Raw genomic sequence first — 21,199 nt, 5'->3', positions numbered from 1 at the left:
AAAAAAAAAAATGTCCCTTCTTGCTTAACCCAGCTTGGGTGGGTTTTCTGTTCTTTGCAAACAAAAGATTCCCAAGTGATACAAGTGTGGAACAATACAGACCCAGCTTCTGCACTTATGGAGTTCAAAGTCAAATCCGGGAGGCAGGTGCTGAACAAGTTACAAGTTACAAGTATAATCTGAGTTACAAAGGTCAAATGCAGAGGACGGGCAGAACACATGAGATAGAGGGGCCAGTCTGGTCTAGAGTCTAAGAAGTCTCCTTGGGGTGGTGTGGTTCAAGCTGACACTGGAAAGAAAATGGCTATGTTTTCTAACTAGACTCCTCCATTACCCCTTGACTTCCCAGACATAGCAGGGAGCAGCCACTCACTAGGGGAGCCCACGGATTTCCTTTCTCTCTGACACACCCCTTACTCTTTCATCCATTCTTTCAGTATACTAATTTGGTCAGAAGCTGCCAAGAATGATCAGAGTTGTTGTTTTTTTGTTTTTGTTTTTTTCTTGCCCTCCTGCAAAAGCCTGTAGTTCTGGAGAAAGACTATGATTTCTTTCCTGTGCAGGAGTGTTTTCTTTTCTTCTTATTTCCTTCATTGCCTGCGTGAATTGGAGTGGACAAGTCAGGCCTTGAGGTGGTGGCAGTTAAAAAGAACTCTCAGCCCCATGCAAGTCATTGGTGCAGCTGAGAGGAGCGTATATGGAGGAAACCCTGCAGGAAATGTGGAACTTATGTGTCCTTGGATAGAGAAACCACCCTCTGCTGTCTCCTAATCTGGCCCAGGGATGTTTATTCTCTGGCATCATTCACAAACTCAGAACGGAGAAAACCCTAGTGCCACTGTCTCTTCCTAGCTACGCAGTCTCAAACAAGGCTCTGAGCCTCAGTTTCCTCATCTTTGAAGTGAGAATAATAAAATCTGACAGACTTTATTAGCAGATTTTAATAAAAATCTGCAAGACTGCAAGAGCTACCTCAGAGGGCCTAGGGGAACACCAAAGGTGATACACATAGTGAATATGCTGATAGGCACGGTCTATCATCCAGACATGATCTGCGATGGCACACTTTTGCTCATCAGGGGTCCTCAGGCCCTGTTCTCCAGCCCCAAGCAAAGGGACCGAGTCTCTCATCCGTCCTCACTGACCACACTGCCAGTGCCCTGGTCTTGTGTCCAGCACAAGACTTGCAACTTCCGTAGCAAGCACTGGGCGAACATGGCTAAGAGGAAGGGTCATTGCTGTGGTTTGCCACCTCAGGTGGTGAAGACTTGCGTTTGAGGGCCAGCATTTCCACTGCTTGAGGCTGACGGGCTCCTTTGGGAGCAATTCAGCCACCAGGACCTTCACCTTGATTCCAAAATGGAGGAGGTTGGGCAGGTCCTCGGTGTTTCACCATCCACTTTGTAATGCATGTGAACCGCCTCCAGAGGCCAACTCCGTTCACCCGATGTGAATGGGGCCCCTGAAATTGTGCCATTCAGTTTAGGGTTGATACTTGAACACAGCTACTCTGCCAAGATATGCAATCACCATTTGAGCCAGTGGGGGTCTTAACACATCAGGACAACCTCAAGGAGCAACACCAGCTTGGAGTAGGAGTCAGGAGGGGTGCCTGGGTGGCTCAGTTGGTTGAGCATCTGACTCTTGATTTCAGCTCAAGCCATGATCTCATGATGGTGAGAGGTCCTGAGGTCGGGTTCTGTGCTGAACATGGAGCCTGACTCTCTCCCTCCCTCTTTCTCTGCCCCTCCCCTGCCTACACACATGCACACACCCTCTTGCTCTCTCTCCCTCAAAAGATTTAAAAAAAAAATTTTTTTTTTTCGAAGTAGGAGTTAGGAAACCAAGTCTGAATGTCCATGGGCAATGCTGGTCTCCACTCTTTAGACATCCCTGGCTTTCCAAACAGTATTTCCAAGCATCCCTGGAGACAGAGAAAGCATCCAGATGGGCTCTGCATACACAGCCCCTCCACATCCTAACTTCAGGGAGAGTAGCCCAAGACCTCAACATTTTATACTTACTTTATTTTCTTTTATTTTAGAGAAAGAGAGGGAGAAGAGGAAAGGGGCAGAGGGAGAGGCAGAGAGAATCCCAAGCAGGCTCCACACTCAGTGAGGAGCCCAACGCAGGGCTCAATCCCATGATCCTGGGATCACGACCTGGGCAGAAATCAAGAGGCAGACGTTCAACCAATTGAGCCATCCAGACACCCCACGTCCTCAACATTTTAGAAGTGGGGCTCTGAAGAAGAATGTATTTGAAAGGAAGGAAAGAAGGGAGGAAGCAGCACAGACGATTAGGCTACTGGGTTGTCAAATCTTATCTCCTTTTTACATCCGATGACTTGGCCATAGCCAAGAACCTCCAACTGACAATTTTGTTCTAAAGATTCCAAAGAGAGAAAGTCCTTTCATGGCTGAAGTGGGGTAACTGGGTCAACTGTTTCTTAACCCAAAACAATGCAGGTGGGTCTGAGGTGAAAGGCTCTTCAGAGCAGCAGTTACTTCACTTTGGTGTCCACACAGATCCCTTGGCAACTTACTAAAAATCCCGATTCCTGAGCCCCTACGCTCCAAGGGTAGTGACTTCGAGTTGGGGCCTGGGGCCAAGAGCAGGGCCTGGCGTCCCCTCTGCCACCTACAGCTCTGGCACTTGGACCACACCTGTTAACCCTCTGTGCCTCAGCCTTCTCGTCAGGAAAATGAGTATAATCGTGGCCATACCTTAAGGTTCGGGAGGATATAATGATTAAGTGTGAAGCCCTTAGAACAGTGTCCAGCACACAACACGTGTTCAATAAATGTGACTTCTTACTAATATGAGGGTGGAGTCCGGGAAGCCCTGGGCGATTTGACAAGCAGCCTGGATGATTCAGATGCGGAAGATGCAGGTTATCCTTGGAGCACCTTGGATGGACAAGCACACAGAGCAGCCTCGGTCACCTGCAGGCAGCTCCTTGACCTGGGGTAAGAAACAAGGAAAAAGACACTCGTGTGCCACCGAGCCATCTGCGTGTCTAAAGAGGCAGCAGCTATTTTTTCCTCAAATGGAAATAGCTTGTTATTCCAATTAGATGTGTAAAACATGCTAATTACCCCCCCAAATCAGAAAGGTCAGAGATGGAAAGAAAAAAAAAAACTATAAATAATCCCCAAACCCGGAGAAAATAACTGGTAATGTGTTGTTTCTATGCCTACACACATGCGCGCGCGGGCACGCACACACAGATTTCTTTTTCTTATACCACAATCACCATTTTCCCTTTAATAATGTGACAGGAACATCTCACCATGTCAATAAACATAGCGCCGTGACATTCATTTTCGTGTCAGTCAGTACTCCAAAGGATGGACATAATGTTCTTTAGCCAAATCCTGTCAGACATTCAGGTTACTTCCTTTCTGGCCGGCTGATGACCAACGATTGTGGGAACACTCACATTGACCGGTCCTGTGGTGCCCTGTGTGCTTTTCCCTCAGTAACGACGGGCGCAGATAGATTTTGCTGTGTCGGCCTCACTTGCAGTGCAGAAAGTTCTGAGACCAAATGGTCCCCAGTTTACGCCGTCACGTCAGGTCCACTGGCTTCAAATCCAGCTCCACTAATTAGTTCTGTAACTTTGGGCGGTTGATTAACTGCTAAGGACCTCAGTTTCCCGTCTGTAAAATGGGGACCCTGGGGAAGTCTCAGCAGGGTGCCTGGCACCTACAAAGGCTCAGTCACTTACCAGGCACTTACCAAATATTAAGTGAACTGAAATGTCACTAAATATCGCTGCTCATTAGCCAAAACTTAGGATAAGTTCCTAAGGTCACAAGGACTACATTTTTATTTTTATTTTTTATTAAATTTTTTTTTGAGAGAGAGTGAGAGAGAGCAAGTAGGGGAGAGGCAGAGGGAGAGAGAGAGAGAGAGAGAGAGAGTCTGAAGCAGTCTACACGCTCAGCTAAGATCTCCACTCGGGGCTCAGTCTCACGACTTTAAAATCATGACCTAAGCAGGAGTTGGAGTACCTGGGTGGCTTGGGGTACCTGGGTGGCTCAGTTGCTTGAGTGTCCAACTTCGGCTCAGGTCATGATCTCACAGTTCATGGGTTCGAGCCCCACATTGGGCTCTGCACTGGCTGTGTGGTGCCTCCTTGGGATTCTCTCTCCCCTCCCTCTGTCTCTGCCCACCCCCCACTCACATGTTTTTTTCTCCCTTTTTCTCTCCCTCCTCTCAATAAATAAACTTTTTAAAAAAGTAATAATAATAATGACAAAATATCAAATACAAAATAACAGATAAATGGAAGCATTTGCTCTTACGTTAAGTTCTCTAAAGAAGAGACTTCTGTGGGAGGCGTACCTGGATGGCTCAGTTGGTTAAGTTTCCAACTTTGGCTCAGGTCATGATCTCACGGTTTGTGAGTTCAAGCCCTGCGTTGGGCTCTGTGCTGACAGCTCGGAGCCTGGAGATTGTTTCAGATTCTGTGTCTCCCTTTCTCTCTTTGCCTCTCCCTGCTTGCACACACACACACTCTCTCTCTTTCAGAAATAAACATTAAAAACAAAAAAAAAGTTGGACGCTTAACAAGCTGAGCCACCTTGGCAACTCCCGGGGCCACACTTTTTAAAGACTTAATTCATACTATCAAACTGGCCTCCGGTAACACCATACCACCCACAAAACATAAGAATTCTGGTTTCTCTTTGCCCTCACAAACACAGTTAGGCACTTTCTGAGCTCATCTGTCCTGCTCCTGTGTTGGCGGTAAGAGCCTGGAACTGTCAGAGCGATTCCTTGAGGCCACAAAGCTGAGGCCCCTCAAGTCACATCTCTGTAAGGAAGAGTGAGATGGCTGGTGTCCCAGAGGGGTCGAGAAGCATCCTCCCTCTCTCACTCTGTGACTAAACCACATTAACCTTGCCTGGACACCGGAGTCACGTCTGTCAAAGTGTATCAGCAGCATATTCAGGCATCTCTATCTCAGATCCTGCCGAGGCCACCCCTGCCTTCAGCCCGGTTCGACTCTCAGAGTTTCTGGAACCAGAGCCATCCCTTCCCAGCGAGGACTGAGGCCTGCAGTGATGCTTCCTTGGGTCTCTCAGCGATGCAGAGCCCATGACCCCAACACGGTCTTTCTCCTCTCTCAGCTGTGACCAGCTGGTCTGTTTTTCAGCCGTCAATGGCTAATTCCGGGATTACACTCTCTAAGTTGATGAAATGTAATATCCACAGTGTAAAAGCTTTAGACTTGCTCCCAGCAGTGAAGCATGGGGCGCATTTCTCCAGGGGCTGAAGATCGAGTTTAGACCGTGGTAGAGCATGGCCTGCCCTGCTGAACCCTTTCACGACACACGGCCCCGTGAAAGTGAGGGAAAATTCTGGCCAAGAGGTATGAACTTCATTACAACATGTTCTTGGTTCCTGAGGAATTGAAGAATCTGCTCTCGGTCACGTTCTCTAAATGTGTGGAGAAAGGACAGGGGGTGGAAATTTCTTCCAGGTGCTATGACATTCTCTCCCCAAAGTTTTACCCTCAGAGTACATTTAGGAAAGGGGATTTGAAGAGCATAGAAAGAAAATGCTCACTCATTCTCAAAGGAGGAGGCTATTTTTCATTTTCTGTGGCGACTTGACACCTATCATGAAACAACTTCAGCCCGCAGAAAGACCTTTTTTAGGGCTGGTTTTATAAATTTCTTTCTCAGCTGAGGAATAATGACATTTTCCCTAGATTGCTTTTATAAAGGGCACTCAGAGGAATCTAACACTAAGAAAAAGGAAGTATTCATAGCAAAAATACTAACAATAACAATAGCCATAATTTACGAAGCACCTAACATGTTTAGGTCATTCATTATAGTGTTCACCTTCATTAAAACTCTGTAGAGCAATAGCCCTAAGACGCAGGCTATATTATCCTTATTTTATAGGTAAGGAAACTGAGCTTAAAGAGGCAAAACAATTTGATCAAAGTTGGCTAATGTTTTTCTAACCTTTCATTAAGATGTACATTAAAAAAAAGTATATAGGGGCGCCTGGTGGCTCAGTGAGTTAAGCATCTGGCTCTTGACTTTGGCTCAGGTCATGATCTCATGGTTCATGAGTCTGAGCCCCACATTGGGCTCTGCAATGACAGTGTGGAGCCTGCTTGGGATTCTCTCTCTCTCTCTCTCTCTCTCTCTCTCTTTCTCCCTGCCCCTCCTCTACTCATATGCTCTGTCTCTCTCTCTCTCAAAATAAATAAATAAACTTAAAAAAAAAGGATACATTTTTAGGGTACACATTACCAGCTGGATAGATTTCACCATCCATATAACCACACACATCCATGTAACCAGTAGCTCAGCTGCAGATTCCAAGACACAGAACATCATTATCAGCCCCCCCAAGAGCCCCTCTCCTGTTCTTCCCACCCACTAACTCCCAAGGGCAAGCACTACCCTGACTTAGACCATAAACTCATCTTGCCTGTGCTACGATGCACATAAACAGAACCGCGTGGTATTTACTCCTCTGCCCATAATCTGCTTCCTCTGGTACCGTGTCTGTCAGATGCACCATGCGGTCGCGTGCGCACTAGTTTGTTTACTCTGGATGCAGCATGAACTCCATGGGATGGACGTCTGTTCCGCAGCTGAACGTCTGGGTTGCTGCCGGTCGGTGGCTCTTAAAAATGGTGTGGCCATGGGGCGCCTGGATGGCTCAGTCAGTTAAGCATCTGACTTTGGCTCACGGTTCGTGACTTCGAGTCCTGCCTTGGGTGAGCTCGAGCCCTGCTTTCCAAAGTGGCTACACTTATTTATACTCCCACCACAGTGGAGGAGAGTTCCAGTTGCTTTACGGACTCACTGAGACTCGAGTCTCTTTTGCTTTTGCTCTACACATTCTGCACATTCTGCTGGGTGGATGTCAGATCACGTTTAGGCACAGGCACACAGCATCAGATGCAAACATTTCTAGAGCCAGGCCGAGCCCGGTACTGGGCACTTGGAGAGTGCTCGAGGGATATCTGTTTAATTGATTAATGACCCCAATGCTCACGGTGTTTGTTTTTTCAACAGTATTTTGCTGTTGCCTCTCCCTTAGTCCCAGACTCCTGAATAGCACAGGCCCCACCTTCTCCAAAACTACCCAGCGAAACAGCCTGATGTAACGCCCTCGGTTTCTAAGACTTACAATCCGTAGTAAAAGGAGGCTACGGCTGGCCGTGAGTTGACTCAGGAGGAAGCAGGCACTACCACGGGAGGTGGGGTCCCAGGTGCTCACCTGCAGCTAGAAGTCGGAAGACACGGTTCCCCTCAAAGAACAGTCCCTGGAGCACAGGGAGGAAGAAAAACAAGAAGGAAGCTGTGCCAACAGCCCCACACACGTGCACTAACACATCCTACAGGAGGGAGGAGGTAGGGCATTCTGTGAGCTAAGGACAGAGAAGAGTCTCTTAATTCCCTTGCAAATGATACGGGTTCATTAGGGCAACTGTTTCAGAGGAAATCAAACAAATGACTGTTCCAATTTTAAATACCTTCCTGAGAACAGGATTAAGTATGATTAAGACAATTCTATTTATTGGGGAAAATAGACGGCTGCCCAGGGCCCACTGCCCTACAATGCACCTGGGCTGAGTTTTCCTTTATTGCTTCTTTGTTACCCTGATGGCGACGTCTGGGGGAAAGAATAGTCACAGTGATAGTTAGCATTTCGGAACACTTACTATACACTAGGCTCTGCCCCAAGCACCTTGCTGGAGTTGTCCCATTTAGCCTTTGCTAAGCTCCTATAAGGCAAGGACTGTTCCTGTCCCCATTTAAAGTTGAGGGGACTGAAGCTTGGAGAGGTAATATCTGAAGATCAAACCGCCGGTTAGTATGTGGTAAAGGAGGGACTTGAACCCAGGTGCTTTAACTATCCACGCTGTGTAACAAATTACTCCCAAAACGTAACAGCTTAAAACAACAACCATCTGGGCAGGGGTCAGCTCCACGCAATGTGGACTGGGGTCACTCTGAGTATGTAGCTGGTGGGGGAGTTCATCTGGAGGGTCTGGGACAGCTTCTGTCTCATGACCGGTGCCTTGGCTGGGAGGCTGGGTGGCTCAGTTGGGACCGTCACCCAGAGGGAAGAGATGTGATCGCTCCGGTGCAGCCATCTCAGGGTAACAGCACTTTCCCATGACAGCCTGGGACTCAGAGTGTGCTGAGGGAGCAGGTGGAAGCTGCCCGAGGCCTGGGCCCGCAGCTGGCACAGCATCGCTTCAAGCCTGTCAGAGAGCCCGGCCAGACCCAGGACAGGGACATAGACATGACCTCTCAGTGAGAAGAGTATCACAGAGTTCCTTCAGTCTACCATGCTTTTGTCTTTGCTAGATTCCAGAGCCTTGAGCCATAAGCATGAACATATACTGCCTGACACTGTCTTCATCGTACGTGGCATTTTACACACCTCCACAGATTCTTTTACTTGTCTTAGAAGAAAAAGAGAGAGAGAGAAGAAGGCAGACGAGAAGGAGGAGGGGGAGGAGGGGGGAGGAGAAGGGGGGAAGGAGGAGGAGGAGACAGAAAGGAAAGGAGGGGAGAGGTGAGTACAGAAGGGAAGGGAAGCTAGGGGACAAGCATTTCTCGCATCCTGTAGATGAAGAAACTGAAGCTCAGAGAGAAGAGTGCCTTGTCCAACGAGGGTGGCCAGTGAGGATGAACGTCAGGATTTGAAGCCCTCCTTCTCTCCTTCCTTCACACTTTCTTCCTCTGGGCCCATGTATGCTTCCCCCTGGCAAGTCCGCAGCCATACTTTTCCCCGTTCCCAAACACAGCCTTTGACCCTTCACTTCTGGTTACAGAAAGCCCGCTTTCCAGAAGAGGCTGCCCCGAACAAGGTGCTCGAAGAGCTGCCTCTCCTCAGTGGCAGCTCCGGTTTGATCAAAGGGAGATGACTCATAGCAGGGATCAGCAGGGATGGCAGAGAAGATTTTCCTCCATCTGTCCACCCTTAAGGCCCAATTTCCTCCGAATTGCTTCAGGGAGATACTGAAACTATAGATGTCACTCAGCGACAAAGAATATATTTATCCGAGTGGCTCTCCAATGCAGTGGGCAACTGTAAGATGTGCAAGCGGGACCCAGAAAAACACTGACGCGTCCTCAGAGCTGTCGGGGTGCGATCTCTCATCGTTCACACCCTGACATAATACAGGAGCCGCTGTGTTGCTCACTGTTTATTGCTGTAATGTGTCAGCGTGGGTAACAGAGAGCAGGCAAGGAAGGCTTAATTATAAAAAGGAATCTTTTCAAGACACTTTAATTCCCTCATTGTTTTTTTTTTTTTTTTTTTTTTGTCCTGACAAGAACTCACACACATACTCACATAAAAATGTGAATCTAGTTTAATTTGGGGCTCTCAAAATTATTGTAAATGTGGTTTCTTAATACCTTGTGGTTCAATCTTAGAGTTTCACAATCTGGCTAGGATTTTCTTTTGCTGAAAGCAGTGTAGCAAGGGGGTTGAAAGTGGGGATTCTGCAGACATCCTGCCTGCCTTTGAGTCCTATCCCCACCCCTCAGCAGCTGGAAGGCCCTGGGTCACTCATGCCCGTGCCTCAGTTTCCTCAGGTGGGAAATGGAGAGAGATGTAGAACCTCTCTCCCAGAGTTGCTACGAAGTTATAAGAGGCAAATATGAAAAGAGCTTAATATAGTACCTTACATACTTAGTGTTCATGTTTATTAATTAGATATTTCCGTATCATTATTAAGTAGCCCAGAGAGTTCAAACATCTGAAGAGCTACATACATGATGTGGATATGTGTGTGTCTCAGTGTAAAATGACCAGGTATACATGCTCCTGTCAATCATTCTTAAACATTTGGATTATTATAAAAATAACTTGTTTATTCTAGAAAAACTTTTAACATAGAAAAGTAGAAAGAAAAAAAATCACCACCGTCTATCATCTATCATCTACAGAAAAACATATTTCAATATTTTGGCCTATATACTTCCAGAGCTTTTTAGTGTGCATGAATATATTTTTTTTCATCAAGTACTTGCTTTTTTATAACTTGCTCTACTCACTGGTGGCATATCATAAGTAGACAGCATGTCATTCCTAGACAGCATCACAGAAAACATCTATGTAGTCTTCTGTCCCTTGAATGTTTTGCTATTCATTTAATTAATCCCCTACTGTTGGATATGTAGGTTGCCTTCGTTATTTTTGCAATGTTAAAAACAACCCTGAAATGACCATTCTTGGAAATAAGATATTGTGCACTTCCATGGTCTATTTCCTTCGGATAAACTCCTAGAAATAGAATTTCTAGGTCAAAAGTTCTGCACATTTTTAAGGTTATAGGCGGCACCACTGCATCCTTCAGAAAGGATGCATCACTCCCCCCAGTGGTGAATGAGTATTTCTTTCTCCTATCTTTATCACCCCTGAGCACACCTTGCTCATTTCTTTCAACAATCGTTTATTGAGCACTTACAGTTTTCCAAGCACTGCTGAAAATGACTAGAACAAGTCCTTTTCTCTCTATGCTCCATCTTCAAAGATTTCATATACTCAACTCTGAGGATGGGGTTTCAGAGTGGCCCCTTTATCTCTCTGCTTGAGTGTCAGAGAAATGGGACTGTCTGGTAGGTGGAACAGGGTCGGAGACAGAGCTTCAGTGTCTGGATTGTGACGAGCCCATTCTTTTGCCCTTCAGCTGGGAATAGGCTAGTTCTTTTTTTTTTTTTTTAATTTTTTTTTAATGTTTGTTTATTTTTGAGAGAGAGAGAGAGAGAGAGAGAGAGAGAGAGAGAGAGAGAGAGACAGACAGAGTGTGAGTGTGGGAGGGGCAGAGAGAGAGGGAGACACAGAAACAGAAGCAGGCTCCAGGCTCTGAGCTGTCAGCACAGAGCCCAATGCGGGGCTTGAACCCATAAACTGTGAGATGGTGACCTGAGCCAAAGTTGGACGCTTAACCAACTGAGCCACCCAGGCACCCCAAGAAGGTGCCAGTTCTAACACCCCTTATCTAACTGCTATTGTGTCCTCTATGCCTTGGTCTGCTCTTCCGGTCTAAGCTTTCTCTCTAAATGTGTGGCAAGAGCTTCTACCCAGACAAGAGGGTTTCAATGCAAACACTGACTCTAGCGGTTTAGTAGTGATAACCTGGCTCTCTGACTGAGGACTCTGAGGCTAAGTTTGAGATCATTTAAAAGAATGGTGTGGTCGATTAGTGATGTCTGCCACAGACACAGGAACACAGGTGACTGGTACGTACACCTATCGATGCTATCTGTTATTTACTCTCTCTCCAGGCGTCGGCTGCCCTCAGGTCAGATCCTGCTGGATTCATGTGCCATTTTCCCGTACTTCTGCTCTCCCTTGCTCCTTTCTTTTTCACACTCTCCCTGATTCACTTTCTCTTCCTTTGTTTCCATACTTCATATACATTCTTCACCCCCTGTAGGTCGACATCCTATAGACAACATCCTTGTTGCACTTAGCTTGCCAAGAGAGCACTCTGTTGTGCTCTCGCTCACTCCCTTGTTCTCTCTTTATTTCTCTGCCTCTCTGTTCCTACAGATCATCCACTAAGTTTACCTCTCGGTTTTACCAGCAGCTATTGGGGGTAAACAGCACCCCCCAGGCCAACAATACATTCCTGATGAAAGGACCACAGGAGGAGCTGTTTCCCTCAGGAAGCCCACTGTTTAGGAAGGAGGGGCCCGGTGCCCAGAGAGAGGCAACAGGAAGTCACCTCACAGGAAACAAAGCATATCATTTATGGCGCTTTATTCACGTTAAAGCATTGCTGGACTGCTTCACAAGCTCCCAGAGACTGGTAACATGTCACTTGTAGAAGCAAGTGATTCTACACTTGAATAGTGTGGAACCCTATAGACAGAGCTCAAACAGAGCCTGACAAGGTTAACAGTGTATGGGCACAGTATTACATTTCCCATAAACAGATCCCCTTAATGAGCTCTAGCTCTGGATCAGACATTGTGCTAAAGGTCTGAACACGTTATCTTCTTGACTCTTCTCATCAGTCTGGAAGGTGGTTACCACCATTATCCCCACTTTGAAGATGAGAAAACTGAGGCTCAGGAGTCTAAGTAACTCACCCCCAATCTCTCTGCTGTGGAGTGGAGGGGGCCTCCAGCCAGGTCTGTGCAGCTCTACACCATAAACTTCTCAATAAACATACTGCTCCCTGGGCATGTGGTAGGGCTGGGGGAGTGACAAAACATCCCACCTATCCATCCCAGCATAGCAAAGAACTTAGAAATAAGGAAGATAAAAGTCACCATCTGGGAGTTAAACCATACAGTCGGCCCCTAAGAGATCAGATCAGCAAACTGCAAGCTGGTTCTCAAGGATACCATGGCATCTACGTCTGTAGAAATGAAGGTATTTGCATATTTAAAGAAAATAAAATTGTGTCCCTTTGAGGGAAGCTTAGCTACCACTAGTGGAAGCCCTCAAAAAGAGGATTAAAAAAAAAAAGATTTATGGGGCGCCTGGGTGGCGCAGTCGGTTAAGCGTCCGACTTCAGCCAGGTCACGATCTCGCGGTCCCTGAGTTCGAGCCCCACGTCAGGCTCTGGGCTGATGGCTCAGAGCCTGGAGCCTGTTTCCGATTCTGTGTCTCCCTCTCTCTCTGCCCCTCCCCCATTCATGCTCTGTCTCTCTCTGTCTCAAAAATAAATAAAACGTTGAAAAAAAAAATTAAAAAAAAAGATTTAAAGTATGCCCCCCCCCAAGCACCACCTGGGGGGAGAGGCGGGTACTTCAAGTTTGCTCTGACCAGTGGCATACCTTGTTAGGCTACTCATTCACTAAATTCTATTTATACTGCACCTGCTATGTGCCAGCTGCTGTGCTGAGCACTGTCCTGGCACTCATGGACCTGATGTCCTAGTCAGGAGGCAGGTTTACTGTGAACTAATGAAGTCTGAGCAGGGGGGCCCTCACCTGCCTGGGCCTATTCCAAGAGCCCTTATAGAGCGTCTGTGTGGCCATGTGATTTTGTGAAATTTGCCAGTGTGAGACACTTCAACAGCCATCAGTTAAGCCCACTGTCTCCACTTGTCTTTCCTGTCTGTATTTAAATAAATATTCACTATTGTGTTCACTTAATTTGGTTCTCCAAGAAGCAACCCCCGGGACAAGGACAAGAGTACACTTGGGTTACCTGGGAGGTACAGGAAGCCCTGGCAGGCAAGTGGGGACCAAGACCAGGAAGGGCAGTGGGCCTGCAAAGGCTGCGTTATCAGGCCAGCTCCCTGTGTGAGCACCTAGAGCTTAATCCCATGCGGGCCTTTGGGGAACAGGCTGTTTTAAAATATAGGTTTTAATATTATTTAGGTGTGGAAGGGCCAACAGATCAGCAGACGACTGGGACTGGTTAGCTTGTTACTCACAGTTCCCAAGAAGACAGGGCAGGCCACGCCACGATGGGCCACACGAGGCACCAGCTTCGGTCGGGACACAGAGCATGGGGGAACTACGGAGAGCCTTTACTGTGGTTTCTGCGAAATAGAAAGGATGAGGCGGGATAAGCAGGCTTATGACTAGCCTGTTTGAATCATCTCGGTGGGCTCTGGGACATAGGGCTGTCCCTAGCTGTCTGGTGCATGGCCCTCAGGTGATTAGGTCAAGGGGATAGTGCAGCCTGCAGTGGCAGAACCCAATGAAGGAGGTGGTTGAGGGGAATGCGTTCTGGACTGGTTGGTTTGCATTTGAAAGATACACTCCAGGGTGAGTTTTTCCTCTTTGGCTGGCCATGGGAGGGGCAGCAAGCTCCCAGATGTTGCCACAATACAGAAAATAAAGACATGGGTGAATGTGCCTGGTAGAAACCAATCACAGCAGCCAACCATGGATCAGGCCCACTTTGTGGGCAAGGCAGTCACTGGCTGCGGGCTTCTGGGGATGGTGGGGGGAATTGTTTCCTTAGCACTCTTGGGGGGCAAGAAGCTTTGGAGAAAGAAGGAGGTCCTGGCAGCTGAACCAGCTGGAACATACTCAAGTGCCAGGACCTTGGAAGGGGGGGCATGGGCCGGACACCAATAACCCTGCTCCCTGCATCTAATTTTACACTTATAACTGTACGTTCTTTTTTGTCAAGAAGGCCTCCAACACTGTAGAGACTCTGCGCTCTACAAAAGTGCGTCTGTCTCTGTGGGAGACAATCAACCAATATCTGATTGTTATGGGCAGAACTTCGTCCACACACAGATTTGAATACTGAAGACCTAGCCAGCAGTACCTCAGAATGCGACTGTGTGTGGAGAGAGGGTCTCTAAAAGGTAATCAGGCCATTAGGATGGGTCTTAATCCAATGATTGGCGTCCTTCTAAGAAGAGATGAGCACATGAGAAGAGAAGAGACATACACAGAGGAAAGGCCACGTGAAGACACGGAGAGAAGGCGGCCATCTGCAAGCCAAGCAGAGACCTCAGAAGAAACCAACCCTTGCCAACACCCTGACCTTGGACTTCTAGGCCCCCAGAACTAAGAGGAAAGAGATTTCTATTATTTCAGTCATCCAGCCTATGATACTTTATTACAGCAGCCTGAGCAAACTAATATGAGTTATTAAGATATGATTGGCACACACTGGTGTCGAAGAACCTCCCTTCACTGGATCTGGCCTTCCTCTGTGGCCTTGGGGTTATTTAACTTCCTACAGAGCAGGCCCCAAGCAGGGTAGAGGCCACTGCACTCTGGAAGACTCATGTTCCTTCTTCTTCTTCTTCTTCTTTTTTTTTTTAAGAGAGAGAGCGAGCAGGGAAGGGGCGGAGAGAGAGCCCAAGCAGGCTCCACACCGTCAGCACAGAGCGCGATATGGGAGTTGAACCCACGAACTGTGAGATCGTGACCGGAGCTGAAATCAAGAGCCGGAGGCTTAGCGGACAGAGCCATGCAAGCAGCCCAGGCTCACGTTCCTTCTAAAGAGAGCAGCCATCCTCAGTGCCAGCTGACTGTTCCCACATCTGCTTTACCCAGAGAAGCCAGAAATCTGCATTCTGTATGAAAACTCCCTATTTCTCAAAGTTGGTAATGAATTCAAACATTTAAAAAAAAAAAAAACACTCTGGAGGCCAAACAAAACAACTCTGCAGGCAGATTGCACTAGCACCCACAGTTTGCAACTTCAGGCTGTATTTCTTTCTTGTAGGGAGCCACAGAGTGCCCATCCACTGGACATTTCTGTCTTGTTGTCAACGAATCACTTGGCATTGACCCAGGAGTCAGATTAACCGGGTTAGAAATCCCAAGTCTGCCAGTCACTAGCTGCAGGAGCTTGAGCAGATCACATCACCTCTTGTGCCTCAGTTTCCTCATCTGCCAAGTGGCAGCCTGGGTAGATGACTTGTGAGCATCAGAGGCATGGTCCACAAACAGCTGGGTGTGCAGCAGGCGTCCAAGAAGTGAAAGCTCTCTACGCCATCCTCACTGGTTCGCTTTGTTAGCGGTTGTCAGCCTCCCGGGAACCCTGAAACAGGCAGGACTGAGTCTCTGAGCCCCTGGGGCCTGTGATAACTGAATCACAAGGTAAACATCGCCTGGTCAGGACCTTGTCAGGCTGCTTGCCATCCTTTCCTAGGGATGACCTGACCTCGAGATACCCTCCTTTCCAGTGTCTGCACACTGAAATAAATCACTGTTGGTTTGGTATTACAGGGTCCACAGTGCTGAGCGTTTAAAGGCAGGCACTTTGTCCCTGATTAAAAAGAAAAAAAGTCACTCTTTCTGGGGCATCTGGGTGGCTCAGCCTGTTGAGCATCTGATTTCGGCTCAGGTTATGATCTCAGAGTTCCTGATTTCGAGCCCCCATTGGGCTCACTGCTGTCAGCGCAGAGCCCGCATTGGATCCTTTGTCCCCCACTCTCTCTGTCCCTCCCCTGCTCACACTCTCAGTCTCAGAAATAAGTAATCATTAAAAACAACAACAACAGGAAACCAATTTGACAGTAAATTTCATATTTAAAAAAAAAAGACTCTTAACCATAGAGAACAGATTGAGGGTTGACGGAGGGCGGTTGGTGGAGGATGGGCTAGATGGGTGATGGGCACTAAGGACGGCACCTGTTGTGATAGGTACTGGGTGTTGTATGTAAGTGATGAATCACTGAATTCTCCTGAAACCAATGCTATGCTCTATATTAACTAATTAGAATTTAAATAAAAATATGAAACAACAACAACAACAAAAACTTAAAAAAAAATCACTCTTTAAAACGTAAACCCTGACACTCACTTCCCAGGCATTGGATCACCGTGTTAAGGGGCTCCAGAAGGCATCCCGGGGTCTGCCGTTAGACTCACTGCAGCACATACGTTCGTTTTTAATTCCCAGCCAGACACGCGAAGACGGGAAGATATTGCCAAATATTGATCTTGCGAAATGAGACACAAATCAAGCTAATTCTGTCCACCCAGGCTCCATTCCCACAGGTGGGCTAGAACAGCTGACAGAGCCTGAGTCTTCCTTTTTTTCATATTTTTCACTCTCGGCCCACGGATCAATGTGAGAACACAGGCAACAGTGTAGATTCGATGAGCACGTTCTTACATGAATATGGGGAATATTCTTGTGCGCGTTTTGCCTGCTAGAAGGGAGACCGAATAGCCACGTTTTGGAACTGAGGACTTTGAGCAAGCTACTTAACTCTCTGAGCCTTGGTTTTCTTATCTGTGAAATGAGCAAACAGTATTGCCGACCTCACTGATAAGAGGAATTCACAAAGGGTATGTGAACTGTTTAGGGCAGGGTTGCACTTAGTTGCTACACTCTGCCCTGCCCTGAGCTAAGCACTTTCCTTGGATTAACTGATTTAATCCTCCCAACACCCTTTGCATATGGATGACCATTAGCCTCATTGTACCACCAAGAAAAGGAAAACACAGGGAGGTGAGGAAAGTCACACAGCAAGCAGAGGGGAGAGCCAGGATTTGCATCCCGGGGTCTGGTCTCAGTGTGCGTAGTCTTAACTATAACAGGAAGGTAATTTATTTTCATAAATTACCACAGATTTATTTATCTGTTCAGCAAATATTAAAATAAGAAATAACTAAAAGTGGGCTGAATACTGTTTATAAATTTAAGTGCGGGATGTCCTATGGGCAGAACAAAGAGACCTTAAGATGGCCTGTGGAGCCAGGAAATAGCTTTTTGGTTGCATAACTGGCCAAGCCGGGAGGAGAATACAGAGATGTGGCTAGGATGGGGCTTCCACACCGATGGCATCAGAATCCCCCTGGAGGCTCATTGAACCCAGCCCCACAGGAGAGCTGGGGTGGGGTCTCTACACTGGCATCTCTCCCTCTGCCCCCACCAAGCTCCCTGCCCCTTCTCCAGCTGGTCTGGGGAGCACACTTTGAGGGGAGGAAGCAAAGAAGGGGACGAAGTTAGAAATGGCTCAGCGAGACAAGACGGCAAGGCCAGAGGTCTCATTTCCTAGTGACTCCAACCCCTGAGATCTGGGATAGTGTTCTCCCCATCCATTGGGCAAGAAAGGAAATCGGGCCTTAGAGCAGTGAATTTGCTTGCCACAAAGCTTTGCAGTGGGAGAGGCAGGATGCAAAGCCAGGTCCGGGATGAACGGAGAGCCTCCCCCAAGAGTCCAGGGGAGCCAGCCACAGGAAAGGAGGACCACGGCATGCGTCTCGGCCTCCTGGCACTCCATAGCACAGTCTCAGGCTGACTTTCAGGTTCCTGAGAGCTGTGGTGCAGGCAAGCAGAGCTGAAGAAAACCAGCTCTGTCCATACTGCCCGCCCCGTCTAGGGCACTGCTCCTTCCCCAGGGCTTTCCCTGCGGGTGGTGTTTGGGAGCAGGATGCTCTGAATCTGGGATTGTTTTCCTGCTTCTCTCTGGCTCAGGAAGCCAAACAGCTCAGGTATTTCAGGGCAGGACAGATCCATTAAGAGTGTTGTAGGAGGGGGGACCTGGGCGGCTCAGTTGGGTAAGCACTGACTAGATTTCTGCTCAGGTCACGATCTCATGGTTCTGGGGATGGAGTCCTGTTCAGGCACCGTGTGCTGTGCGCTGACAGTGCAGAGCCTGCTTGGGATTCTCTCTCTCCCTCTCTCTCTGCCCCTCCCCTGCACTCTCTCTAAATAAATAAATAAACTTAAAAAAAAAAAAAGAGTGTTGTATGAGGAACTAAAATTTGGGGAGGTGATAGGGGCACGGACAATATTACCCTTTGATCCTTACAGCCTTTTAATTCTGAGCTTCCAGAAAGGAGGCTGCTTTTGCTAAAATCATTATAATAATTCAAAATTTTCAATCTGCTTCAGTAAAAACAAGGCAAAACATTCACAGGATCAGACACTAATGGGTGCTCCAGGGGTTCACAGTCAATAACAGTAGTTACTGGGTTGGGGGGAGGGTTTCCTAAATGCTGTGCCAAATATTTTTTCTTCGTTATCTTATGTAGATCTCATGATTGGATCAATCGTTCTCAGGGGTGGATGTTTTGTTATGCTCATTTTACAGAGGGGGAAACTGAGGCTCCAAGGGATGGAGTACCTTGTCACACACACAGTTCACAGGGGCAGAGCAAGGCTTCAGGTGGAGCTGCCCAGTCCCCGTTCTAGTTTCCCAAAGCTGTAGAATCTTCCAAAGTTGCCATCCTCCTGTACCACACTCCTCCTTCTTCTCTCCTCCTCTAGAATTCAATGGCCGAAAGAGTGGGCCCACTGGAATCTGACCTGGACTGGAACCCACACTCCTTGGGCACATATGAGCTGTGACCTTGAGTATACACCCTTGAATTGAGCAAAACAGGGATTTCACTGGTGGTATAACTGAAGAACCCAGGAATATACCAGCTTTCAATTTGGTCTAATCCAGAGGCTCAGATCTGTTTTCTCCCTCTACATCTCTTATGGCTATGCTTCCAGACTTTTGGATCAATTCTAGATGGGATTTCCCTTCACACAGGCAACATGGCTGCCACATTTTTTGCCCCACATCTTCCCAGGTTCCTGTTCATTAGGAAAGCGCCTCAGCCCTAGCAGTCCCAGTAAAGGTATGTTATGTTTCAGTGGTTCTAATGGGGTCTCTGCTGAATCCTGAGCCAATCCGTAGGGGTCAGAGGATCGTCATGAACTGACTGGCTTGGGCCGAGTCATGAGCTTTAAGTCTGAGTCGGGGATAGAACTGCCTCCCAAGCACATTTGCTGACAGTGGGGAAAGGGGTGGTTCTTCCAGGAAATTAGGGAATAGTTAGTACAAGTCTGAATAGATTTCAGACATGCTTGACAAAAGAGCAACTTCTCCATGCCTCAATTTCCCCTTGTGTAAAATGGGAATTATTGTAGTGTCTTAGCTCAGGGTGTTGTAACAAAATATCACAACCTGGGTGGCTTAAACAATAGAAATTTACCTCCTCCTAGTTCTGGAGGCTGGAAGTCCAAGATGAGGGTGTTAGTGTGGTTGGGTTCTGATGAGAGCTCCCTTCCTGGCTCAAAGGCAGCTACCTTCTCACTGTGTCTTCACCTGGCCCTTCCTCCATGCACACACATGGAGGGAAAGAGTCCATGTTTCTTCCTCTTCTTGTAAGGACACTAATCTCATCATGGGCACCCCACTCTCATGACCTCATTGAACCTAGTTTCCGCCCACAGGCCCCATCTCCAAACACTATTGGGGGTTATGTCAACATATGAATTCGGGGTGAGGGGATACAATTCAGTCCATAGCTGTTAGCATTTACCCTATTCAGTTAATGTAAGAATTAAAAGATAATACTGTAAAGTGTCTTACACCATTTGGCCCTTATTAAGTGCCAGTTAATAAACTGTAGCTTATAGATTATACATTTTTTGTTTTAATTATGTACAATGAAATTCATCTATTTTTATTTAATCAGTTAATTTATTTATTTAAGAGAGAGAGAGAGAGAGAGAGAGCGCGCGCGCACAAGTGGGGGAGGGGCAGAGAGTGAGAGGAGAGAGAATCGTAAGCAGGCTCCACGCTCAGTGCGGAGCCTGATGTGGAGCTTGATGCCAAGACCCAAGGATCGTGACCTGAGCTGAAATCAAGAGCTGGACGCTCAACCAGCTGAGCCATCCAGGTGCCCCCAAATTTACCTATTTTAAATATAGCGCTTGATGAATTTCAGTAATTCTATGTGTCGGTGTAACCACCATCACAACCAGGATGTAGAGAGCGCCTTCACCACAGAAGCACCTTCCAGGACCTTTGCAGTTGGGCCTCTCCCATGACCCCCAGCCCCAGGCAACCACTAACCTGCTTTAAGTCACTACAGTTATGCATTTTTTTAGAATTTCATCTAAATGGAATCACAGAGCAGTTTTCTGTCTTTCGTGTTGGACTTCTTGCACTTAGCATAATGATGTTGAAATCCATTCATGTTGTTATTGTGTATTAATACTTTGTTCCTTTATATTGCTGTGTAGTATTCTAGTGCATGGATAGACTGCTGTTTTTTTAACTATTCGTAATTGATGGGACTCTTTCTAGTTTTTGATTATTGTGAACCAGATGCTAAGAGCAATCGTGTGCAATTCTTTATGTGAACATATGTTTTCTAGACTATAAGATTTTTATGGCAGGTTGTCTGGTTTATTTCACAGTGTTAAGAAGATGTTTAAATGTTTAAAAATCATTCGTACCAATACCTGCTACAACATAAAAGCCAGACATGACATGATCCTACTTATATGGAATGTTGAGAATAGGCAAATGGATAGAGACAGAAAGTAGATGGGTAATTGCCTAGGGCTGGGAGACTGGGGGAAAATGGAGAATGCTTGCTCATAAGCTTTGCTCTAAAATTGATGTTGGTGATGGTTGCACAACTCTGAATATGCCAAAAATCACTGAATTGTACACTTTAAATAGCCAAGCTATGCTGTGTGAATTCTATTTCAATAAAACTGTTAAAAATTATTGGTTAAATGAATAAAGGATGAAATAATTGGATGATTCCATGTATGAATGAGGACTCTTGTTTCCTGACTGTTTAATCACTCCAATACCCTTTGGTATTTATTTGTAATTCAGCACAGGTATTGGACATCTATTAAGTGCCAGATATGGTGCTAGGGGCAGAGGGTTCAAAGACAGAGGAGACAAAGACACACACTCGAGAGACGGAAACAGACTAATTGCAGCTGCAGTAGCTAACAATGATACATCACTTGCAATGCTGCATTCACTTATATATTCTATATTCTGATTATACAT

The 21,199-nt window shown here is 46.9% G+C and overlaps 1 long non-coding RNA gene across 3 annotated transcripts in view; it reads left to right on the top strand.

Moving 5' to 3' along the window:
• LOC121041357 (uncharacterized) overlaps nucleotides 1-21,199 on the top strand; it is a 61,674-nt gene that overhangs the window by 26,335 nt on the left and 14,140 nt on the right. The window lies entirely within an intron of this gene.

Source organism: Herpailurus yagouaroundi, unplaced genomic scaffold, assembly GCF_014898765.1.
Source record: "Herpailurus yagouaroundi ecotype Mexico unplaced genomic scaffold, PumYag 183, whole genome shotgun sequence".
Taxonomy (NCBI): Eukaryota; Metazoa; Chordata; class Mammalia; order Carnivora; family Felidae; genus Herpailurus; species Herpailurus yagouaroundi.
The sequence above is the reverse complement of the archived record's forward strand: the minus strand, read 5'-3'. Positions and strand labels throughout refer to the sequence as shown.